This window comes from Pan troglodytes, chromosome 2 (genome assembly GCF_028858775.2).
Source record: "Pan troglodytes isolate AG18354 chromosome 2, NHGRI_mPanTro3-v2.0_pri, whole genome shotgun sequence".
Taxonomy (NCBI): domain Eukaryota; kingdom Metazoa; phylum Chordata; class Mammalia; order Primates; family Hominidae; genus Pan; species Pan troglodytes.
The window spans coordinates 110,044,487-110,070,008 of NC_086015.1; the positions used below are offsets into that span (position 1 = coordinate 110,044,487).

The 25,522-nt window shown below is 38.0% G+C and overlaps 1 long non-coding RNA gene across 1 annotated transcript in view; it reads right to left on the minus strand.

Annotated features, from left to right (window-relative positions):
* Positions 1–25,522, minus strand: part of LOC104005670 (uncharacterized) — a 289,399-nt gene that overhangs the window by 47,789 nt on the left and 216,088 nt on the right. Inside the window, exons 13-14 of the long non-coding RNA XR_010155286.1 lie at positions 17,489–17,581; positions 16,356–16,415 (exon numbers count right to left, since the gene is read on the minus strand). This is a non-coding gene — a long non-coding RNA (uncharacterized LOC104005670). The remainder of the gene's footprint in view (positions 1–16,355; positions 16,416–17,488; positions 17,582–25,522) is intronic.

Sequence of the window (25,522 nt, forward strand, 5' to 3'; positions counted from 1 at the left end):
GTATGTTAAAAGTCTCCGTTAAAAAAGAGGACATTAAAGATACAACTACAAAAGAGCACTCTGCATGCCTCCAGCGCTCTTCTTCAGGCTTGGATTGGGCATCCTCTTCAGGTAAAAGCAATCTTTCTCACCTCTCCAGGAAGTCCTGGGAACCACTAGAGTTACATCATGGACCCCAGCTAACCATTAACTTGTAAGATATTGATCAAGTCACTTCATCCTCTTGACTTCAGTTTGCCCTTTTGTAAAATGAAGAGTTTTCTTCGATCTAAACGCCTGTGATGATATTCAGCCTTAAGATAGCAGTAAGAATTAAATTATTCTTTTCTTTCAAATTAATGATTTTATGTTTGGAGTGAATGAAGCTATTCTGCTGAAGAGAATTCAGCATCTCAGACTTTGAGTGCTCTGCAAAAGCATTTTATGGATCACTGACTCCCAAACTTTTCCCAAATCAGCATACTAAGAAATGAAACACACTCCCATTAGTAGCAGTGGCTCACCATAGTATTCATGCATATGGGTTAGGTTGGTTAGGTATCAAATGTATGTGTAAGCTGAAATTCCCCAGGTAATTCCTATATGTTCTTTTCATGCTATATTGAGAATCACTCTCACAGACTGAATTTATTACAGAAACACATAGACTGCAAAAGTTTCAAAAGAAAAGAACTTCCAAGTGGCCAGTCTTTGACTGAAAGAATTAAAGATGAATCTATTCCAGGATGCCGACTTACATAGTTATTAGACAGCATCTGCACAGCAGACTAAGGTACAAATATAAATCCAAAGAAAGGAAAATGTGAATGTAGAAGGCTTTAATTAAGCTTTGTTAGTTTTTTTAATTAATTAGAAAGTTAATCATACTTGATTTAACAAATTCATTAATACAGCAATGTGGGAGGAAAAAACTTAGCAGCCACCACCTATACTTTTCTTCAGTCCACTCTACCGAAGGTAATATTTACAGCATGGGATGTATATGTCTACATCATTCTCTATGTTCGCGCAAGCATACGGATTTGGTTTCAACAAAAATTGGGTAATACCATTACATAGTTACCACTACTTGTTTTTGTGCTTTTAAATATCATGGCTTCCCTTTCTGGTTATTATATAGATAGTGATAGAGGTAAAGATGTAGGTACAGATAGAGAGGTAGAGAGAGATGAGAGAAACAGAGACAGTATAGAATATATTCATTAGTGAACTATTTCCTGATGGCTATTCAGGCATTTTCAGCTTTATTTGTTAACATCAAAAATTACTGGCCAGGCAGGGTCGCTCAGCTCTGTAATCCCAGCCCTTTGGGAGGGTGAGGAAGGATAAATCACTCAAGCCCTGGAAACAGAGGTTGCAGTGAGCCATGACTGCACCACTGCACTCCAGCCTGGGTGACAAAGACAGACTCTGTCTCAAAAAGAAATTACTTAAAGAAATATCTTCATACATCTCCCTCATATCCTTATAAAAAGAAATTACTTAAATAAATATCTTTATATATCTCTCATATCCTTATATATCCCTCTTTTATTTCTTTAGGTTAGAGTCCCAAAGGTGGTATTGTTGGATGAGGGGATATGATAGTATAAATTTTAAATAACTTAAATTAATTTATTTAATGTATTAAAGAAAGCCAAATTGTTTCCCAAAAAACTTTGTGCTGACTCATAGTCTCACAAATAACATATAATGGAAACCTTCTCCTACATCCCCCAGCAATGGATACAATAATTTCTATAATTTTTGCTTAAGAGTGAAAATGGCAACAGCACTGTTGCCTACTTGTGAGTTTTGACTAGTTTATTTGCAATTATTTTTCTCTAAATTACCAATTTGTGTTTATTTTTACATTTAGTAGCTTATTCTTTACAATTTGTGGGAAATTTTTGTATACTGAACACATTTCCCTTTTGTCTAAATTAGTAACAGAAATTTATTTTGGGAATAGATTTTTTAAAACTTAAAGTAACAAAGCTTTCTATGTCTAATCGTAATTCAAAAATCTTGATATATTCTCTTAATTATATTAAGGATCATCTTCATATGTAAATTAGCATTCACATAATTTGACTATTCACCACCTATAAATAAATGTAAAGACCTTGTTAATTATTATGTGCTTGTAGAAATTAACAAATGTTAGAAAGAAAATAATTTTTTCTTCTCAGCCTCAAATGTAACATACTGAAAATAGTTTCAAAGAGCTAATATGACTCTCAATAAAAAAAAATTAATGAATGATTCATCCTTGGGTAATCTTCCACACCTGTTCCATCAGGATATTTAAAAAATGGTACTTTCCTTTTCTTTCCCATTAATATTGTATTTTAATGCTCTATTTCAATGAAGTTTTATTTCTCCTTCTCCCATTCTTCCTTTCTTCCTCCTCTCACTACTTTCTTCTTTCCTTATTTTAACAATGTTACTCTTTTGAGTAACTTTTGAGCTACTCTTTTGACTAACATTGGAATGTTACTCTTTTGATGGAATATTTCAGTTACTTTCTTTCCTTTATTTTTTCTCTTTCTTTTATTTTTTAAATCAAATAATAAACAGTCCTTCAAAAGGAAGAGCAGCTAAGAATATATATTCTATCCTGTTAGAAAAAAGTATTCATATTGCCCACATTCAAAAGACAGGTAAGTGACAAAGACTTTAAAATATCTTAAACACATTTAAGACACATAGGTCAACCTGAGAAGATATCACTTCATTGTTTTCTAAATGTATGAGTTGAAGCAGGAAGTATTATTTCAGAGAAAAGAAAAGAGATTAATGAGGACAACAGCAATGATGAATTGCATGTGCCTGTGATAAAGTCTGTTTGCAAAGAAGTCTAGATCCTATCAATCTAATGAAGATGCATTAAAACAGCATTCAAGGACTTGCTTTAAAAACATTAAATTTTCAAAGTTTTATTCCATTAGATTTATTTTGGATTCCTATCATTTTAACGTACCACAAGTTGAATTATGAAATATTGGATAATCTTTCTCTTGTCACATTTTGATGACCTTGATATAAAAATGATATTTATTATTATTATATTATTCAAAGAAGGAGAGATTCCTCACAGAGAGACATCCATAAGATTCTTAGGTATTTATCATCATAGCAGATTGACCCTAAAAATGACATTATTCTGGAACAAGACACTTAAGATGGGAGACAAAAATAAATAAAATGATACCTCAATTAAAGGTCAGGACATGAATCTACAGAAAAGTTGGTCCTTTATACAATTGGCCATCATAGAAAGCACAACCAAAATATCAAGATACATCTCTGCTGAGAAAGTAAATTGTCAAGCTCTGCACAGCCATATTTGCCATTCAACACATTTAAAGGAATTTAGTATTACTCATAAAATTTTGCAGACATACAGAAAAGAATTGCGATCCTCCATTAACTGTAATGATACCTATTATTATTGCTGACAGTGATTGAGCACTTACTATGTGCCTAGCACCTAAGGAATATATGAGATTTTCCAACCGGTACCCTAACAAGGCCACTTAAATGAATCTGACTCCGTTCATTTTATAGGGAGGAGAGGCATAGAGGAACTGACAGACCTCCATAGAGCAACACTACCTTGGGCTCATAGGAGGACAACATCTACATCTTTGGGCTAGTCTGATGACAGAAATCTATAATGCCTGATTAATTGTGCTTCAAAAATGTATGGTGGGCCTGGCGCGGTGGCTCAAGCCTGTAATCCCAGCACTTTGGGAGGCTGAGGCGGGCGGACCACGAGGTCAGGAAATCGAGACCATCCTGGCTTACACGGTGAAACCCCGTCTCTACTAAAAATACAAAAAATTAGCCAGGCGTGGTAGCGGGCGCCTGTAGTCCCAGCTACTGGGAGGCTGAGGCAGGAGAATGGCGTGAACTCGGGAGGCGGAGCTTGCAGTGAGCCGAGATCGCGCCACTGCACTCCAGCCTGGGCGACAGAGCGAGAATCTGTCTCAAAAAAAAAAAAAAAAAAGTATGGTGCTGGTACCATATGAAGGTAATGGATCCTCTCCATTCTAATAAAGACAGGTAGTAATCTTCAGGCTTTCTCCTCAGTAGCATCAGTGTTATATAACTTGGACATCATGAAATGAGAATGAATAAAAAGAGAGAAGACAGAAAGATAGGGAAGAAAAAAAGAGACCTATTTAAATTTTTCTGAAATTTTACCTGCTGTTATACTCAGTGTCAATACAAATGTGTCCCAAGCAATAGATACAGTCAAGTCTGGAATAGTCAATGCTGGATGGTAAAACCTATTGAAAGACTGGGGCAGTAGTTTCAAGGGCTTCCTGATCAATGATCAATAGCTAACAGCATTGTTAGGAAGGCCAGGCAAGGTGATAATGAATTTCTTGAAAACCTGAAGGAAAAATTAGAAGAATTAATTGAGGGTCACAGACACATTCACTAACAAAGGATTAGAGGACTGCATTGTATATAAACAATACAATATATATACATATACACATTACAATACCACATACACACACACACACACATAGGTCAAAAGTACATGCAGCTCTCTACTCTGGCCTCATATAGAAAGTGACAACATTGTATATTTCTTCAATTAAGTCAAAATTCACTATCTTTATGAGGCTGATAAGTTGCAACTTCTGAGTATCATGAAGACAGATGACAAAGCTCCACCATAGGCTGTTTTAGAAAAAATATAACCCAAAAGGCAAAGCTATAGACATAGAATTATTATACTGTTCTCTCCAAGAGATAGTCAGATTTCTTTCTGTAATTCTAAAGCATATTTGAATTTATCCCAGCTCAAGGGGCCATTTTCAGAATTAAAGCTGGTTCTTTCTTTTTCATTTCGGATTGGCTTTTATCCTAGCTTCAGGGAGAATTATCACGTAATTTTGATGAAATACTATTTGCACAGTTGTAACTTATATAAATAATGTGTACAACTTCCTATGCAAAATCTTTCCTATATTTGTGACAAGCTTAATGGCAGGAGTTATTTAGCTATAGCTAAACCCAATTTTCTATATATGGTAATATTTATGGTATGATAAGATGCAAACACCATTACACAGTTGAAAATAAAACTTTTTTTTTACTTTTTATTTTCAAATACTTTGAGCTTACAACAGTTTCAAATGTAGTACAGAGTAAAGCTGTGTAGGTTTAACTCCACTTCTCCTAATGCTAACATCTTATATAGCCACAGTATAATCATCAAAAGCTGGGAACTAACATCGATGAAATAATATTAACTAATTACAGACCTTATTCAAATATCATCAATTTTTTACTAATGTCCTTTTTGTCTGTTGCAGTATCCAATCTAGGACCTCCATATTGTATTTAGTTGTTGTGACTCTTTAGTCTCCCCCAGTGCAACAGTCTTTCCTGTCATTCATGAAGAGTACCGGTCAGTTATTTTATTTAATTTGTATTTGTTTGTTTTTTCTGTGATTAGATTGAGGTCATGTATGTTGACAAAAATAGCACAGAAGTGATATGATATACCCTTCTCCTTAATTTATAGCAAGAGGTACATTATGTTGCTATATCTCATGATGTGGTGATGTTATACTTTGTCATTGGATCAAGGTCATACCTGCCATAAATGTCTACTGTAAAAGTCATATCACATATCAAAAGTATGTTATAAATACTATCATCCTGTTTTCTTGTTGCACAAATTGTTACAGCTTTGACATTTGGTATTTCTTTACCACTTGCCCCATCTTTTATCTCTTTTCAACACTTCTTTATTTTCTGGCACCAAAAGATATTCCAGGATCCTTGTATTTTTTTTGCCCCAGTTCTGGAATCAACCATTCCCCAAAGAGCTCTGATTTCCATTATTTGAGAATGGACTTTTGAAAGCATAATCTCAACATTAAGTGCTGTCCTTATTACAGAGTTTTCATGGCTGTGAGTTGTTGTTCACAGAAAGTTAGGAAATGTATGAATATATACTAACCCATGCTTATCTACACATCTACATTTAATTCATACATACGTATCTATGTATGTATGAATGTATGCATCTATCTATCTGTCATCTATTTATCTAATCTATCTATTCATCATATCCCATGAGTTGATACTCCTACCTCCTATTCCAATCCAGCAGAGTTTTTTTAAGCCTTCCCGTTTGTCTTATTTATATCATGTTTCTCCACCAGTGAGAAAGCCAGTTCTCATGATCTACAATATATTTGCTTATTTGTTCAATCTTAGTATACACAAAGTATTTTCAGAATTGATAGCCCATACTCTTGCAAAGAAATAATGCAGTAACTAGAGTACAGTACTGGAGTAATTTGTTTCTTTAGCCTTACAGTATAAAGTCAAAATACTGTTTTACAAAGTTTTTAGGTTAGTTCATTTCATCCAACTCTCTTCCATGTGATTATGTGTGATGGAAGGTCTAAAACTTAGCCCCAGTATTACGTGGTACCTTGGCATCTAGTAAAATTGGGAATGCTCAAATTCCCAGCATCAAGTTCCCTGCTAACTCTTCCCTGACAAATGAGACCTGTAGCCAAATAATCTTAAAGGGAGCAGTTGCTGTTCCTGCTGATCCCTGAGTGGGGGGTTTCAGTTGTCTGCCAGGCCTCAGAATAAGTCAAACAAGCCAATCACATCCTTGCATGGGAACCAGGGGTTTCTACCTGAGTTTGTTCATTTTACCTTTGAAAAATTTTTATGGATTGTTTTCAAAGTTTTTTATTTCAGTAAAGCAGGTTTTTTTTTTTTTTTTTTTTTTTTTTTTTTTGAGATGGAGTTTCGCTCTTGTTGCCCAGGCTGGAGTGCAATGGCATGATCTCAGCTCACAGCAACCTCCACCTGCCAGGTTCAAGCCATTTTCCTCCATTAGCCTCCGGAGTAGCTGGGATTACGGGCATGTGCCACCACACCCGGCTAATTTTGTATTTTTAATAAAGACGGGGTTTCTCCATGTTGGTCAGGCTGGTCTCGAACTCCGGACCTCAGGTGATCCGCCCACCTCAGCCTCCCAAAGTGCTGGGATTACAGGCGTGAGCCACCGCGCCCGGCCTTAGTAAAGCGATTTTTTATGGCTTGTTTTTAAAGTTTCTTATTTTAGTAAAGTCCAGATATTTTAGTAAGTTTTTATGTTTGTTTGATTTGTTAAGAAGAAAGGCTGCTAAGTCTTCTTTTTCTCATAGAACCCTGTATTTTCTTTCCCCCTTTACCACCCAATTGCTAAAAAGTACTTCTGTCTAGCTTTCCTGTTCTCCTCTAGAAGCTATGTCTGTTGAAGAGACCCCTTTATTCATGCATATGATGCCCATAACCTGTAGCTCACACTCTTTTTATTTGAAAAGGATTCTCGCTCTGTCACCCAGGCTGGAGTGTAGTGGCCCAATCTCAGCTCACTGCAACCTCCACCTCCTGGGCTCAAGTGATTCTCCTGCCTCAGCCTCCTGAGCAGCTGGCATTACAGGCCCCACCAACATGCCCGGCTAATTTTTGTATTTTTAGTAGAGCCAGGGTTTCACCATGTTGGCCAGGCTGCCTTCCAGCTCCTCACCTCAAGTGATCCTCCCACCTTGGCCTCCCAAAGTACTGGGATTACAGGCATGAGCCACCATGCCCAGCCTGTAGCTCTTGCTCTTAATTACACGGAAGCTTTTGTAGTATTTTCAGACCTATGGTGAGAGTAGTCTTCATACAATTTTAGGTTAACATCAAGTCCCTCCATTCTCTAGTTTCCCATTTGCCTTCCCCACAGATTTTTATGGTCTATCTTGGTGCTCCAAGAACCCTGGAGGCACAACAGGGATGGGGTCAGAAGTATGAAAGCTTATGCATGAGAATGTGGGAAATTTTTTCTCTTTTCATTCATAATTATTTGAATGTTCCAGCATTCTCTCTCTTCAAGTTATTCTGAGGTGAAGATATCCGTGCAGCTTCTTTTTTCCCTGCTTGTATTTTTTGTATGATTAGTAAAAGACAGCAAGCTATAGGTGGCTGCCATCGCCTTCAGTCCTCGGTCACGCTTAACAAGATTTCTAAAGTTATACAATTTTCTATAATGAATGTTTCCTGTACTGACTATTTAATATCCCCACCTCTGTCTAAGTCATTAGGTAGGAGAGAATTCCTGCTACTAACGATTTTCCAGAAAAGCGGAACCAGAAACGGCTTAGTGTAGATATGCCAAAGGAAAAAAAATGGTAGTGATATATTGAAGAGTTAATCTAACCAGTTCTCTCTGCAAAAGTTAAATATTAATCCTGCCTGAGAGCATTTGGAGAAGAGAAAAAGGCTAAACAAGTAATGACTAAAAAGAATGTCTTCTCATGCATCCATTACTTCTACTTGTGTGCTTCTGAATATTCTGTTTCATGAAGCACACAGAAATGAATATTGAAGTAAGGATCCATTACAGCCACTGACATGCAACAGAAGATGACTTGTTAACCCAAGTGAGCTTGCAGTAGAATTGTTTCAGGGCAGTAATTGTTCATTTCCTGAGAGTCTGATGATTTTGACAGATTTCCCATTTGTAGATATATTCAGCTCCCAGCTTGCAGTAGTGCTAGTGAATAGCTACATCTTCTTAAATTCAGGTTTGTCTGTAACAGGGGCTGATAAGGCCTTTCTTCTCTTTGACCTTTCGCTATTGAAGGCAGCTCTAATGTCAGATTGCCCTGCACTCAGTGCACCAGTTAAACAAGGGTACAAATTTTAAAATATGTGTTTCATCCTTCATCCATCAACCTTTGTGGAAATTCATCATGTACTCTCTACTGAAAATGATTTACAAAAATGATTTATGTGCTTCACGTGTTTGTAAGTCTGACATCATGCAAGGCAGAACATTTTACAGATGTACAAACTGTTACACAGGCGGCCTAAAATGCTATTAGCAATCTGGCTGAATAGAAGCAAAGATGGGAGAAATTTATTACAACTCAAAATTGATGATAGAAGCTAAGGCTCAAGAACTCTCCATATTCTGTTATCAGCTTCTACTCACGAACAGCTAATGGGAAAGGGTAAAGGTGAGTATCGGAAACATTCGAGTGTTGGTATTAGATGACCAAGAGAAAATGGAGTCTTTACTATATATCTTAATTATTTTATCAAAATTATGTCTAATTTCTAGACTCCAACTAAAGTAATGACATATTTGGAAAATTATTTCTGCAATATTTTAAGTAATACAGCTGTTCCTAGGTATCACACTTGAAGACACTAAAATGAAACTTGCAGCCAGTTTAGTCAAAGACATCAGCCAGCCATTGTGAAATAGCAAAAATAAAAGGTTTTCTCAACCGGTTCAAATAATTGTTCATGGACCAATTAAAAGATTTGACTTAAAGCACAGAGCATCCAAATGACTAATGTACCTGTAACTTGAGACACTAAAGCCCAAAAAAGCGACATAACGAAAGACTTGTCATCTTAAGAATATTTTATGAGGCAGTTGGATTCTGGAGGAATTGCAAGAAGTTATAACACAGGCTCAGGAAATGGTTTTTTCTATTCGCACATTAAGCTTTAGAGGCCAAATTGACACTGCCTACTTGGGATAATGTTAAAATATACAGTATGTCTATACCCTTCAAGAAAAGTCCACTAATATAAAAATTATCAGTTCACAGGAAAGAAGCTCATGAATTGTTTTGCCAGTTTCCCTTGGTATTTCAATAGATTGTTTAGTTCTGTTTTGTTTTCTTTTTTCCTGGAACCATTTCTTTTCAGGGTAAGATGCCAGCTACTTACATGTAAAGAGGATGCATTTTAACTTATTTGTTACCAGTCAAACTTATGGGTAAACAGATGACTAAAGTGAACACTTCTGTTTGCAAATTTCTTAGAAAAAAGTATATATTTCACCTGTCTCACAGCTTCCTCTATCACACTCTTACTGTTTTAAGTGTATTCTTATCCAAATAAAACCTCATTTCACTATTTGGTATACCATAATTTCGAGCAATAATCTCCTTTAGCTCACTTGTGAATACCCAGTTGCTTACAAACTTCTGATGTCTAGAACTATGAGAGAATAAATTTCTGTTGTTTTTAGCCACCAAGTTAATTAGTAACATGGTACAGCAGCCTTAAAAAAACTAATACAGTGTGAAACCATTTTGTCTTTCACCATTAAGTGTGATATGGGCCATAGGTTTTTTATAAATGTAGGGCCTGAGTTTTAAAAGGAAATATGCCAGGGAAAAGGAAAGAAGTCTCAGGCCCACTGGGGAGAGAGATACCCCACACACAGTAGGTCTGCCAAAGGCTGCTCTCAACTGGATTAGCTAGGACAAGAACACAACCTGTAGAAAGCTAGTGAGAATATTTTTCAGTCTTGGCCTCAGCTCCAGAAGGAGCAGAAAACTTTTTAGAAACATATGTCCCCAAAGACACAGTAGCCAAAATATTCTTGAAAAAGTTGGAGGATTCACACTCTCAATTTCAAAACTTACCACAGTGTTATAGTAACCAAGACAGTGGTACTTGCCGTGTAGAACAATGGAATAAAAATGAGAGATCAGAAATGAATTCGTACAATAGGTTCTGTTAATTTTCAATGAGGGTAAAACCCTCGTTGAAAACCATTCAATGGGTAAACAGTCTTTTCAACAAATGGTGCTGGAACAATTGGTATAGACATGACAACGAATGAAGTTGGACCCCAATCTCAAACCACATATAAAAGATAAATCAAAATGGATCAAAGATGTATATATAAGAGCTAAAACTATAAAACTCTTAGCATAAAATATAGCTGAAAATCTGTGACTCTGGGTTGGGCAACAGTTTTTTAGATATGACACAAAAACCACAAACAACAACAACAAAAATAGATAAATTGGACTTTATCAAAATTAAAATCTTTAATGTGTCAAAAGACACTATCAAGGAAGTGAAAAGACATAGACTGAGACAAAACATTTGCAAACTATATCTGATAAAAGTCTAATATCCAAAATATATAAATAACTATTATAATGTAAAAACAAAAATACACATAACCCAATTAAAAATAGGCAAAGTACTTGAATAAACATTTCTCCAAACACATTACAAATGACCAAGAAGCACATAAAAAGAGTCTAATCAAGAACAGACAGAATTTATAAAATTCACCATGAAGTAAGCCATAATCCTGAACCAGAAACTAAGCAAATCCCACCAATTTTTTTTAAAAAGTTAGTTTCATGCAGACCATTCTCTAACCAACATGCAATCAGAAATTGATAACAAAAAGATAATTGGACTAAATACATTGTTTGGAAAATGAGATACTTCTAAATAGCTAACAAGTCAAGGAATAAGTCGTAGTAAAAGAGAAAATAGTATTTAAAAAAATTAGGCCGGGTGCGTTGGCTCATGCCTGTAATCCCAGCACTTTGGGAGGCCAAGGTGGGTGGATCACGAGGTCAGGAGATCGAGACCATCCTGGCCAACACAGTGATATAGAAAAAATACAAAAAATTAGCCGGGCATGGTGGCGGGCGCCTGTAGTCCCAGCTACTCGGGAGGCTGAGGCAGGAGAATGGCGTGAACCCGGGAGGCGGAGCTTGCAGTGAGCCGATATCGCACCACTGCACTCCAGCCTGGGCGACAGAGCGAGACTCTGTCTCAAAAAAAAAAAAAACATTAAATATTACAGATCGTATCTTATAGACAGCCGCTAAACCTAAAACACTCATATTAGGAAAGAAAAAAGACTCAATATAAATGACTTAACCAACTTAAGAGGAAAAAGAACAGAATACATTCAGATATAACAACAAGAAGAAAAACTAGGAGCAAATATCAGTGAAATAAAACACAACTGTGGCTATTAATAATAAGAGGTGTTGGAAATGGTTGCTCTGGATTGACAGCTGAGGCTGGGACACAATAACCCAAGGAAGTACAGAGGCAGATCATGCTGAACACCATCTCTAGTCTCTCACCACATCCCCTGTACAGGTCATTTCTTTCTCATATCTGGAGCTGGTGGGGAATAAGTGTCCACAGAGTGAATAAGAAAGAAGGTGGTGAGAGAACAGATAGAACCTAGAGTTGAGCTCAAGATGCTTCCTTGTGCCTCTGTGACCGAAAATAAAGGAGCACTAGATGCCACCTGGGACTGTGCTTTTCTACCTGCCTAGGAAAACAAACAAACTACTCCACAGACCTTGCACCAGCTCTGACTACAGCACTGTGCATTGCCCATCTTTACCCAGGCTTTCAGCTGTGTGCTCTCAGCCATTGCTAACTACTTGAAATATTTATAGCTTAACAGTGGTGTTTTATGATGTATATGCTCCCACAGGCCTGGTGAGTAGCATGGCTTATAAATTTATTGAATTTCAAAATAGATTTATATATTTTCTTTTGGCTATGCTTTACTGGGTGCTTACCCGTAAACCAACACACAGAAGACGGTGCCCTGTCTGGAGGGTAACTTGCCAATCACTGCAGGCTAACGAGCTAAGTGAGAAACAGCAAAGCGTTTCAAGCTGAATAGAAATTCATCTTCAGATAAGTACTTCTTTACAACTGAGAACAGAAATGTTGAATGCTTGCTTATGAGCAAAGTGTGCTTGTAAATGAGACACTTGCTTAATGCTACCTAGTAAATAGAGATGGTAATTCACAACCTATGACCAACATGTAGAAAAAGAATTCAAGTTGTGGAATATTGTGCAAAATGCAAGTATGATGATAGGTAGCAAACTATTATACTGTGTTATATCCTAGAAGATTGAAGCAACATAGAAATTCATAAAAGAGCTTTCAGGAACACTTGTCTGCACCCCTTAAACCACCAAAAATCTTGCATGCCCATGCATGTATGTGTATATGAATATACGTATGTGTATGTATGTATATATCTCATATCTGGAGCTCATATCTGAGCTCATATCTGAGCTCATATCTGGAGTTCATAGACATATTCATACATATTATTTTCAAAGTAACAAAGAATAAAACAATCTTTGCCATTGTTATTAATAAAAACTCTTATGGTTGATGTCTATCTTTCATAATAGAAGTATTTCTATATCACTTGAAGTTTGAAAGTTATACTGTCTTCTAAATCTTGAATTATTGGAACAAGCAAATAGGGATTTTGTTGCTTGGGTCTTCTTTTAGTCGGGCGTTTGGTTATTATTTCCTTCTAAGAAAGAATGTTTCAGAGAATAGAAAATAGTTACATATATGGGGTGCGAGGTCTTTGAAAGCATATCTGCCTTAGGCTCCTCTATAGTCACAAATGCAGACTGAACTCACTGGAATGGCAACCACATAGCCGAAGGGATACCCTGAAGGAATCTCAGAAATAGTGTGTTTCAAAAATCCTTCTGTTTTCTTTCTGAGATCTCTTTTTTGAAAAAATCAGCATCAATATTTTTAGTAGTTTTAAATTTGACCACAAAAAATTTTTAATGAATGAATCAAGTCATTTTTGAAGACCAATTATATCTTCAGAACAAGAAGACCTTTATAACTCATTGATTTCTAGGAATTATGACATCTTTTCTTTTTCTTTTTTTTTTTTTTTTTTTTTTTTTTTTGAGACAGAGTGTCGCTGTTTCGCCCAGGTGGGACCACAGTGGTGCTATTTCGGCTCACTGCAAGCTCCGCCTCCCGAGTTCATGCCATCCTCCTGCTTCAGCCTCCCGAGTAGCTGGGACTACAGGCGCCTGCCACCGCGCCCGGCTAATTTTTTGCATTTTTAGTAGAGACGGGGTTTCACCGTGTTAGCCAGGATGGTCTTGATCTCCTGACCTTGTGATCCGCCCGCCTCGGCCTCCCAAAATGCTGGGATTACAGGCGTGAGCCACCGCGCCCGGCCGAATTATGACATGTTTTCTAAACATGAAAGAAATAATAGCTCAAGGGCAAATTTTTGTATGGATTTAAAGTTTTATAAATATATATTTTTTTAATCCTATGAAAGTACTGTAAGACTGCCTGTTTCAGAATTTCTTTACTGTCATAGAATAATAAAACTAATTTGAAAAGTCATCAGCTGGCCAGGTGTGGTGGCTAACACCTGTAATCTCAGCACTTTGGGAGCCTGAGGTGGGAGGATCACAAGGTCAGGAGTTCGAGACCAGCCTGACCAACATGGTGAAACCCCGTCTCTACTAAAAATACAAAAATTAGCCTAGCATAGTGGCACACACCTGTAATCCCAGCTACTCAGGAGGCTGGGGCAGAAAAATAGCTTGTACCCGGGAGGCAGAGGTTGCAGTGAGCCGAGATCATGCCACTGCACTCAAGGCTGTGGGACAGAGGGAGACTTCATCTCAAAAGAAAAAAAAAAAAAGAATGAAAGAAAACTCATCAGCTATTTATTTCATTAGTATGTGTATCATTTCTTCTCAGTGGTTACCTGAGATGGATGTAATAGGCAAATGCCTTTGGGCACTGTATGTTCTCTATAATTTCTTTATGAGCATCTCTGGGCTTTGGACTCTAACAGACCTCACTGTTCTTTTTTAACTAATTTAATAGGTTTCTTTTGTTATCTGACTCTGAATTCCATTAGATCTCCATTCCTCCATTCTACAATTCAGAGACAAAGGAGAAGAGTGTATATTCACCCTCACAGCATATTTTGGCAGCTCCTTCAACTTATATCTAAAGCATACCAGATAATAGCCAACCAGCATATTGAATTAGTTTTCTATTGCTGTGTAACAAATTACCACACACTCAGTGACTTAAATAATACCCATTTATTAGTCACTCCATAACAGGTCAGAAATCTGTTATGGAGTGACTGGGATGTCAGCTCAGGGAATCACTAGACTGAAGTCAAAGTATTAGCCAGTCTAAGTCCTCATTTGGGGACTGGGGGGAAATCTGCTTTGAAGTTCATTCTCCTTGTGAGCTGAACTCAGTTCAATGTAGCTGGAGGGCTGAGCCTCTAATTTTTTGTTGTTGTTGTTATTGTTTTTTTGCTATGCATCTGCAGGGGCTTCTCTTAGTTCCTAGAGGCTACCTGCATTTCTTGCCATATGGCCCTCTCTAACTCCAAGTCAGAAATAGTGTGTCAAATCCCCCTAGTGCTTTGAATGTCTCCCTCCAAGGAGAGCCCAGGCTCTTTTAAGATAAGAGCTCATCTGATTAGGTTAGGCTCACCCGAGGTAAATTTCCTTAAAGTCAACTGATATGGCTCCTTAATTACATCTGCAAAATATCTTCACCTGGCGTCCTAGATTAGTGCTTGATTAAACAACTGATATGCACAGGATCATCTTAGTATTAATAGTTGGGATCCTGGGGTCTATTTTAGAATTCTGTCTGCCACACATATATTTGAACATTTTCTTAACAGCTACGTTATTACCTCCAGAAGCAACTTGTGCCATCCTTGGATAAATATAAAACTAGTTTTCTCCTTGATTATTAATTCATTGAAGGCAGCAAGCATGTTTCACTTAGATGGGTATGCCAGGAACTCACACCAATCTTTGCACGATAAATGATAGTTTGATAGACACATAAAAACTCACATTGTTTAAAAACAATGTTTGTTTATTTAAAGTTTCCATTTTTGTGACTGAAAACCATTCCATTTTTGTGACTTAAAACCATTTGGAGTCACATACAGCAAAGCTAATTTCTACTTTAAATATTTGAAATCATCTGATATTAATCTGTCTTCAAGATTTTTTACATTTCCAGACCACACATTTCCAATGTCATCAGTTTTTCATAACACATATTGCCTAATCACCATTGCCATCATTGTGATTTAATTTTACTGCTTTCAACTGGACACAATGCTCTAGATGATTTTTCCAATGTTGTTGTGATTGTTTTATTTGTATATTTGTTTCATTTGCGCAAATTATAATAGCGCTATCATCAACTGGCCTTGAACTCCACACCTCTATAAGGCAGTACAAGATGGTAATAGCATTTTTAGAAATCACATAAAAGGTTGACTTATTGAGTCTATAATCTATTAAATTTCTGAACTTTTTAAAAACATGTACTGCTATGAATCATGGCCTCTAGATACAAAGTGTACTGATTCTTATTAAATATCATCATTAAATGCAACTTTTCATTTCAAATCCTTTTAAGAGTGCTTGAGATCCTGATTGTGTCATTGAATGTATCATTGGTACATCAGCTCTTTTGTTCCTTTTGCCTCATGGCCCCATTGGCTGCATGTCATTTTGTATCTACAGTTTCCACTTACTCACATGTCATAAACTAAAATGTGAACTCAAACAGAACCAAGGAGAACAGTTCTCTGGACTTTATGTTGACATTAACTCAAGAAGCAGCACTCAGCCAGTTACCAATATACTTCATTATATTATGTCCCAACAGATCTTTCCGTATTTTAGCTACTTTAACTTTTAAATACTTACCCAATTCAGATAAATTCAGATAGCAGTTCTCTAGCCAGTCAATTAAGTCATTTCAAGACACTATATCAAAGACAAAGTTATTATAAAACATATATTAAGGAATTTATTTATTTAACATCAATTCTGAACTGATCATTCAATTAGTTTATTATGTCTTTGTTCTTCCACTTTTAAAGTTAAACAGATAAGACCTGCGCATAAAAGGCATATTTGAGATATAATTTTAAAATGTGAATTTGACCATAAGATGAGAAAGGAAGAGCTAATTTATTTGGTTAAAATTATATAACAAATGTAGACAAATATATTGTACAGATCTTTCCTAAAGCATCATATATAATTTTTACTTAAATTTATATACCCATTATTTACCAATTAATCAGAATTTATATTTCATTCTTACTAGCATTCTTTTATTATGCATATTTAATTGACTGATTGGCTTAATAACTCATTCAGTCATCAATTATTTATAAGGTCCTGGTATAAGTAATACACTATGCTAGGAGATTTATACTTAATTTGATGAAAATTAACTGTAATTTGTAATTATTAAAATATGTAACTGTAAGTTGTAATTGATGTTCAGGCTGGGCATCAGAGCAAGACCCCAACTAAAAAAAGTCTTTGTGGAACTGGTGACTTTTGAGTTATAATTTAGACGATAGTATGTGTGATAAATATGGAACAGAGAAATAATGAAGGTGAAGAGACCATTTAGAGGCAGACAGAATTGTCCAGACAAGAGACAATGAGAGTATGAATCTATCTGTGTGCGAATCCGTATTTAGAAGCCAGATATGAGAGGTTAGATTGGACTAAATATTCACAGAATCTTTTCTCACGGATACTAAAAGTTTGACATGCAACACAATGAAATGTCATAAAAGTAACAATTCATAGTTTAATATTGATTAGTATCATCAGAAAGATAATAAATACTCAGAACTTTCTGCTGGGAGAGAGAGAGATAACATCCATTTACCCACTTATTCAATAAGATCTTAGCATTTACTATGTGCCAACTACTGTGATAGGCATTGGAGATAATGTAGTTTTTGAGTCCTTCTCTTTAAGGCCTTTATAATCTACACATAGCATAATAAAATTATCTGTGGCATGACAGTTCATACCTGTACTCCCAGCACTTTGGGAGGCCGCAGCAGTAAGATCACTGGAGGCCAGGAGTTTGAGATCAGCCTGGGAAACATAGTGAGACTCTATCTCTAAAAAAGAAAAAAAAATCAGCCAGTTATGCAGCTGTAGTCCCAGCTACTCAGGAGGCTGAGGCAGGAAGATCTCTTGAGCCCAGGAGTTCAAGGCTGTAATGAGCTGTGATCATTACACGGCACTCCAGCCTGGGCATCAGACAGAGACCCCATCTAAAAAAAAGTCTGTGGAACTGGTGACTTTTGAGTTATAATTTAGACCACAGTATGTGTGATAAATATGGAACATAGAAATAATGAAGGTGAAGAGACAATTTAAAGACAGAATTTTCCAGGCAAGAGACAATGAGAGTATTAAGTGTGTGCTAGAGAATCCAACTTTAGAAGCCAGATGTGAGACATTTGATTGGACTAAATACTCACTGAATATGGCGGAGAAGGAAATGGAATAAATCAAATATGCCCGAAGTTAAGCAGCATGTCTAGGAGAATGAGTCCTTTAATAGAAACACTGGATTTAGGAAGAGAAACTTAGGTGGGAAATACAATTATTTTAATGATTTGGATTGAAATGATAGAATATATATGTTGTCACTAAATTTTTAATTTCCAGGATGCTTCTTTCCATGTATAAGAGATTCTGACATTGGAGAAACAGTACTGTATGATGTTTAAAATCATGGGCTCTGAAATCAAACTGCCTGTACTCGAATTCTGACTTTGCCCCTTACTAGTTAAGGAATGTTGAGCCAGTTGCTTAACAACATGTACCTGTTTCCTCCTCTGTAAAATGGAGATGACCTCAAAAGTGTATATCTCATATTATTCTCATGAAGAATACATGAATTAATGCAATTTAAAACAATGCTTGGTGCATAACGGGCACTTAGTGCATCTACTCAGTTTATAGAGCTCCCTCTTGACTAGACTCTTGAATGCCACACTTAGATGTCCAACTATTTGACTTCTAGCATGAACTCAACAAGAACAAAAATGAATGCATTAATACAATTCTTCTTCATTTATCTAAAAAAAAAACTTGTTCCTTCTGCTGCATTCCCTATTGGAAAAGGAAACCTGAAAGTCTTCTCCCCATATATCCAATCAATTAGCATATCCTGAAGTCTTGATCTCCTTAATCAATCTCTGATCTGTCCTGTCTATCCTTATCCATGGTCACTTTTTTGTTCAGACCACATTAACTCCTCTATGAGCACTACAATAAGCTCCCAATTTGTCTATGGCTTTCACATCCACTAGACATTTGATATCTCTAAAATCCAAACCTTATCATAACATTTCTCTGAATAGAACTTCTCAAAAGCTTGCCATTGGCCACGCAATACAGAATAAACTCAGAGAAACATCCTCTGCTTGTTCTGCATGCTTGGACCCGTGTGTGTCATAACACTACCACTCCAATCACCATCTCGTCACAGCACAGCTGGTAGTTCTTAGACCAAAACAAGTTGTTGTCCGCCTGTCATACTTGACATCATTTCCAAGATGGTAATATCCCTTTCTTTTTTCTCCTCAGTCCTTTTCACTAGGAATTCACGGGAATTTGTCAAAACTCATGTCAAGGGTCACCTTTTACCTGAAACCTCACCAATTAATCCTATCCGCTGTCCAGCACTTTCTATGATCTGTCTTCTCTGAAGCCTTCATTACGTCCTTTGCATTTGCCTACTGGAGCACATGTTACCCTAATTAAATTAATATATTTAAATGTCTATTTCACTTAATTAGACACTAAACCTCTCAGATATACCTACGTTAACTTGTAACACAGCCTGGCACATGGGACACCCAAAATATGTTGATTGAATAAATGTTTGATACTTAAGGGGGCTTCATAACTAATTTAAGATAAAGTACAGTAAGGATCACTGCTATAGTTTTCATAAAAGAAAAAAATTAAACTAGAAAGAAGATTGGGAATGGATTTGGGTTTCCAGTTACTTCACAGATTACTAAGATTAAAGTTATACAGCACATTGCTAGAGAGAAAACATTTTAATACAGAAACACAAATGCGTTAATTTTTAAGTTAAAATAATTTGAGGATTATTATAAACTCCCACCAAATGGCTTTGCACCAATTATTTTCTTCAAATTTTTACCACCTCTTTTCAAAGTAAAAATGTCAACGATAGAATTTCACATGCTCTTCTGTTTCTCCTAAATGTAAATTTCTACTGGTAAATTCTGCCCAATTAAAACACCTTATAACTTCCCATTAAGTAAATTTTCAAGGAGAGAAAAGAATTGGTAATAAAGATTTTCCTCTCTCAGTTATGTTCTTCTTTCCATAATACTTAAGAAGACAACAATTGTAATGAACTTTGAGATCTTTTATCAAAACGTATGCACTATATTTACAGCCTATATAGTTTCACCTTAGCGAAAATATTTCCTCCTCTACTCCCTTTCATGTTGAAAAATCAGGCAATATTTTACTCAGACAAAACGTAGATGTGCTGACTTTCTGTAAAAATAAAAGCAAAATTTAAAAATTATTATGATAGGCCAGGCACGGTGGCTCACGTCTGTAATCCCAGCACTTTGGGAGGCTGAGGCGGGCAGATCACGAGGTCAGGAGATTGAGACCATCCTCGCTAACAGGGTGAAACCCTGTCTCTACTAAAAGTATAAAAATTAGCCAAGTGTGGTGGCGGGCACCTGTAGTCCCAGCTACTCGGGAGACTGAGGAAGAAGAATGGCATGAACCCGGGAGGTGGAGCTTGCAGTGAGCCGAGATCACACCACTGCACTCCAGCCTGGGCAACAGAGCAAGACTCTGTCTCAAAAAAAAAAAAATTTTATTATGATAGTACTATAACACCAACACCATGTAACAATGCAAATACCTTTACACAAGAATGTTCACGGCCAGGCATGGCGGCTCACGCCTGTAATTCCAGCACTTTGGGAGGCCCAAGGTGGGCAAATCGCCTGAGGTCAGGAGTTTGAGACGAGCCTGGCCAACATGGCAAAACTCTATCTCTACTAAAAATAAAAAAATAAAAAAAAATAGCTGGGCATGGTGGCGGGCGCCTGTAATCCTAGCTGCTCAGGAGACTGAGGCAAGAGAATCACTTTGTGTCCGGAATTGGTGGGTTCTTTGTCTCACTGACTTCGAGAATGATGCTGCGGACCCTCGCAGTGAGTTACAGTTCTTACAAGCACCGTGTCCGGGGTTTGTTCCTTCTGATGTTCGGATGTATTCAGAGTTTCTTCGTTTTGGTAGGTTCGTGGTCTCGCTAGCTTCAGGAGTGAAGCTGCAGACCTTCGTGGTGAGAGTTACAGCTCTTAAAGCAGTGCGTCTGGAGTTGTTTGTTCTTCCCAGTGGGTTCGTGGTCTCGCTGGCCTCAGGAGATAAGCTGCAGACCTTCCCAGTGAGTATTACAGCTCATAAATGCAGTGTGGACCCAAAGAGTGAGCAACAGCAAGATTTACTGCAAATAGCAAAGGAACAAAGCTTCCACACTGTGGAAAATGACCGGAGCAGATTGCCGCTGCTGGCTCAGGCAGCCTGCTTTTATTCCCTTATCTGGCCCTACCCACATCCTGCTGATTGGTCCATTTTACAGAGAGCTGATTGGTCTGTTTTACAGAGAGCTGATTGGTCCGTTTTGACAGGGCGCTGATTGGTGTCTTTACAATCCCTGAGCTAGACACAAAAGTTCTCCAAGTCCCCACTAGATTAGCTAGACACAGAACACTGATTGGTGCATTTACAAACCTTGAGCTAGACACAGGGTGCTGATTGGTGTGTTTACAAACCTTGAGCTAGACAAAGAGTGCTGATTGGTGTATTTACAATCCCTTAGCTAGACATAAAGATTCTCCAAGTCCCCACCAGATTAGCTAGATACAGAGTGCTGATTGGTGCATTTACAAACCTTGAGATAGAGTGCTGATGGGCATATTTACAATCCCTTAGCTAGACATAAGAGTTCTCTAAGTCCCCACTAGACTCAGGAGCCCAGCTGGCTTCACCCAGTGGATCCCGCACCAGGGCCGCAGGTGGAGCTGCCTGCCAGTCCCACACCCTGCCCCCATACTCCTCAGCCCTGGGGCAGTCGATGGGACCGGGCGCCATGGAGCAGGGGGCGGCGCTCCTCGGGGAGGCTCGGGCTGCAAAGAAGCCCACGGCAGGGTTGGGGGCTGGGGGAGGCTCAGGCATGGTGGGCTGCAGGTCCTGAGTCCTGCCCCGTGGGGAGGCAGCTGAGGCCCAGAAAGAATTTGAGCATAGCGCTGGTGGGCTGGCACTGCTGGGGGACCTGGCGCACCCTCCGCAGCTGCTGGCCCGGGTGCTAAGCCCCTCACTGCCCCAGGCTGGCGGTGCCGGCCGGCTGCTCCGAGTGCAGGGACGCCGAGCCCACGTCCACCTGGAACTCACGCTGGCCCGCAAGCACCATGTGCAGCCCCGGTTCCCGCCTGCACCTCTCCCTCCACACCTCCCCGCGAGCTGAGGGAGCCGGCTCCGGCCTCGGCCAGCCCAGGGAGGGGCTCCCACAGTGCAGCGGCGGGCTGAAGGGCTTCTCAAGCGCAGTCAGAGTGGGTGCCGAGGGTGAGGAGGCACAGAGAGTGAGTGAGGGCTGCAAGGGCTGCCAGCATGCTGTCACCTCTCAGCTTGAACCCAGGAGTCGGAGTTTGCAGTGAGCCAAGATTGTGCCACTGCACTCCAGCCTGAGTGACAGAGTAGGACTCTGTCAAAGAAAAAAAAAAACAAAGCCAGGCATGGTGGCTCAACGCCTGTAATTCCAGCACTTTGGGAGACCAAAGCAGGAGGATCATGAGGTCAGGAGTTCGAGACCAGCCTGGCCAACATGGTGAAACCCCGTCTCTACTAAAAATACAAAAATTATCCAGGCTTGGTGGCACATGCCTGTAATCCCAGCTACGCGAGAGGCTGTGGCAGGAAAATCGCTTGAACGCGGGAGGCGGAGGCTGCAGTGAGCTGAGATCAGACCACTGCACTCCAGCCTGGGCAACAGAGCAAGACTCTGTCTCAAAAAAAAAAAAAAATTCACTAATTAGGCCAGTAACAGAAAATAGTCTTTCAGAACTATTTAAATCTTTGTAATATAGATTCTTAATTATTCTGTGGCTCTGAGTCATAATGACCCAAATTAATTTGTAGGTAAACACAATAAGTATCTTGGTCCTTTTTTAAAGGTCAAATAAGTTATTGTCAATTTTGTACATTTCCTAGTTAATGGCATAGAATTAAATTAAAATACGTTACATTAATGGTATTAACATACTCTGTGATTGAATCACTATAAAAATGGTATTGTTAATTAAAGTTATGCACTACTGGTTATGAAAATGCCCAAACTGACATAGAAAGCTCAGGAAATCATTTTTTCTCTCCACAAATTAGATTGGGAGTTAGTATTCAAGAGATTAAAAAAACATTCCACAAGATGAGTACCTTAATGGTTTGCAAAACTGCTACATCAGATAAGAAACAGGTTTACAATAGTGAGGCTGTATCCCATATCCTAAATACTGCCCTCATTTTTGCCTTCTTTTCAATGTTGCAATCTCAAAAGAGTTCTCTAAATTTGTTTACTTCACTTACTATCCACTCCTCGGCCCACTCCAATCTGGATTTTCTCTCTTCTGTAACGAAAGACCACTTGTTAAAGTCATTGATAATCTTCATGTTATGAATCCAATGGACCTTCCCATGGTACACTGTTGAACATGTTCTTTCCCGAGCTTCTGTTTCTTATCCAATGTGGGCTACTCCATTTGAGTTTCTTCTGCAGACTTTATCTTCACTGCTTGGACAATCCATGTTAAAATTCTTAACATGTGGTCACAGAACACTCTCTTTTCTGTTCTTTGCCTGTGAAATTTAACTATAACTACGGCTTCATTAACAACTGGTCCTAATCCAGTGTTTTTGTCTTAGTCATGGTACCCCCAACCATCCTGTCAATTTTAATCACTACCTATTTCTAAGATCTGCCCCTTCTTTTCCATTGTAACCACCATCACCAGAGTATAAGCCACCAGCGTATCTTACTCTTAGTAATGCAATATACATTCTAATTGGCCTCCCTGCCTTCTTGTTTTCCCCTAATGAGTTTTCTACACCACATCTAGAGTGATCTTTTCAAAACATAAATGAATACCATCACCACCAGACCTTAAAACTTAGAAAAAACTTTCCACTGATTTTAGGATTACAATACTATTTTACCTTGCCCTTCAAGCTATAAAGTCTTGCTCTTACACACCTCTTTAATTTTATCCCACACCAAGACCCCACCTCAGTCTCTGTGTTTCAGCCACAATTTCCTTCACGTCCTTCAAATCGCACTGCTCATGAGCTGAGATCACGCCACTGCACTCCAGCCTGGTGACAGAGCGAGACTCCGTCTCAGAAAAAAAAAAAAAAAAAAAAAAAAAAATTCCCCCTGCTCCAGCTCCCAGAGATCATTGCAGGGCTTTCTTCCCTACTCATTGGCCCAGTTAATTCTTCGTCATCCTTTAGATGTCAGCTCACTAATCACTTAATAGGAAACCCCTTCTATAACTACTCAGATATCCCTACATGTTTTTGTGGCAACTTGAAAACTTATTTAAAGGAATTTTAGAAAATAAAACTTACAAAACATAAACTAATGTGCCAATTTACCAAGTCTGCTTTGTTTCACCACCTCTCTCATGATCCTTTTTTTTTTTTCAGTAGTTGACTATTTTAAGTATCTAACTATTGCTAGGCTTAATTCATTTATTGAAGAATCAACTTAATAATCTAAATCTCAACTATAGCATATTATGTTGCAAAGTTATCTATTTTGTATCAAACACTGAATTTGGAAGGAAATTCTTATAGTAATCTTTTTAGACAAATAGTATTTTTCTGCTGCCAATTAGTCCACTCTTTTTTTGAGTGCTCTAATCTTTTTCCTTCTACTTGGTTAAGTCCATTCAGGAGGAAAACCTAGTAACTGACCAAGCTAGGGCAGTGGGTTAGCAAGAACATACTTTCAATGTTTTTTTTATTTTTATCATAATTATGTATTACATAATTTTAATCTTCACAATATTACATTGTCCCCCAGATGCTGTATCAACTTGAGAAAAAAAATGTTTTTAAAAATAAAATATTTGAGTCTTGTCACCAGAAAAATGTCTACTAGCATAATCCAAAAGATTTTATGTTATACAGACAAGAAAGCTTTTTCAGTTTCACCTTGTATTCACAATGCCTAGCTGAGTGGTAATGTGGCAGGCCAATTCTCCCTGACAATCACAGTCACATCTGCAGGACAGTCACACAGAAAGGCCTGCACTGCACCCATTACACAGACAAATTTCTACAGCGCTGTCTTAACATTGAGAAAACAGTTAAACCTGGGGAAATCGGTGCCCAGACATCAAAGCTAGAAATGAAAAATTATGGTCAGTACAAGCCTTGAATGGGCTTCTCCCTTGCTGGAGCAAGCCAAAATAATAAAAACAGTTTTACATTCCTACTGCCAGGACCCATCTTATTGAGAAAACCTGAGACAAGTCAAGGTAACAGAGGCAGATGTCTGAATAGATTCACTAGAGAGTCTAAGGCAGCTCTCCGGATGAAGCAGTAGAGGAGATAAGATAGAAATAATCACTCTGGTACCAGAGTAGACAGGCCTTGAAGGTACTAAGGCCCTTTAATCAGACTTAGCAAGCATTTTTTTGCCTCTGACTTCTAGCTGAAACAAAATTAGTTACCAATAGACTTAGGCAAATGCTATACTGAAGGTAGGCACATAACCCCAAACTATATAAGCACTAACAAAATTGTAACACTTTGAGTTGGTGTGGTGGAATTATCTCCAGCCTTCTCCCTGTATCGGGTTACAGTAATAAACTCCCTTCTTTCCTAGTTTGTCTGCTTCTCGCTTCTCTGGGCCTCAAGAAAATGCAGCCAGACCCGACTTGGTTCCAGGAACAATAAGGATAGTATTCAACTTTTAAAAATTTTTATCA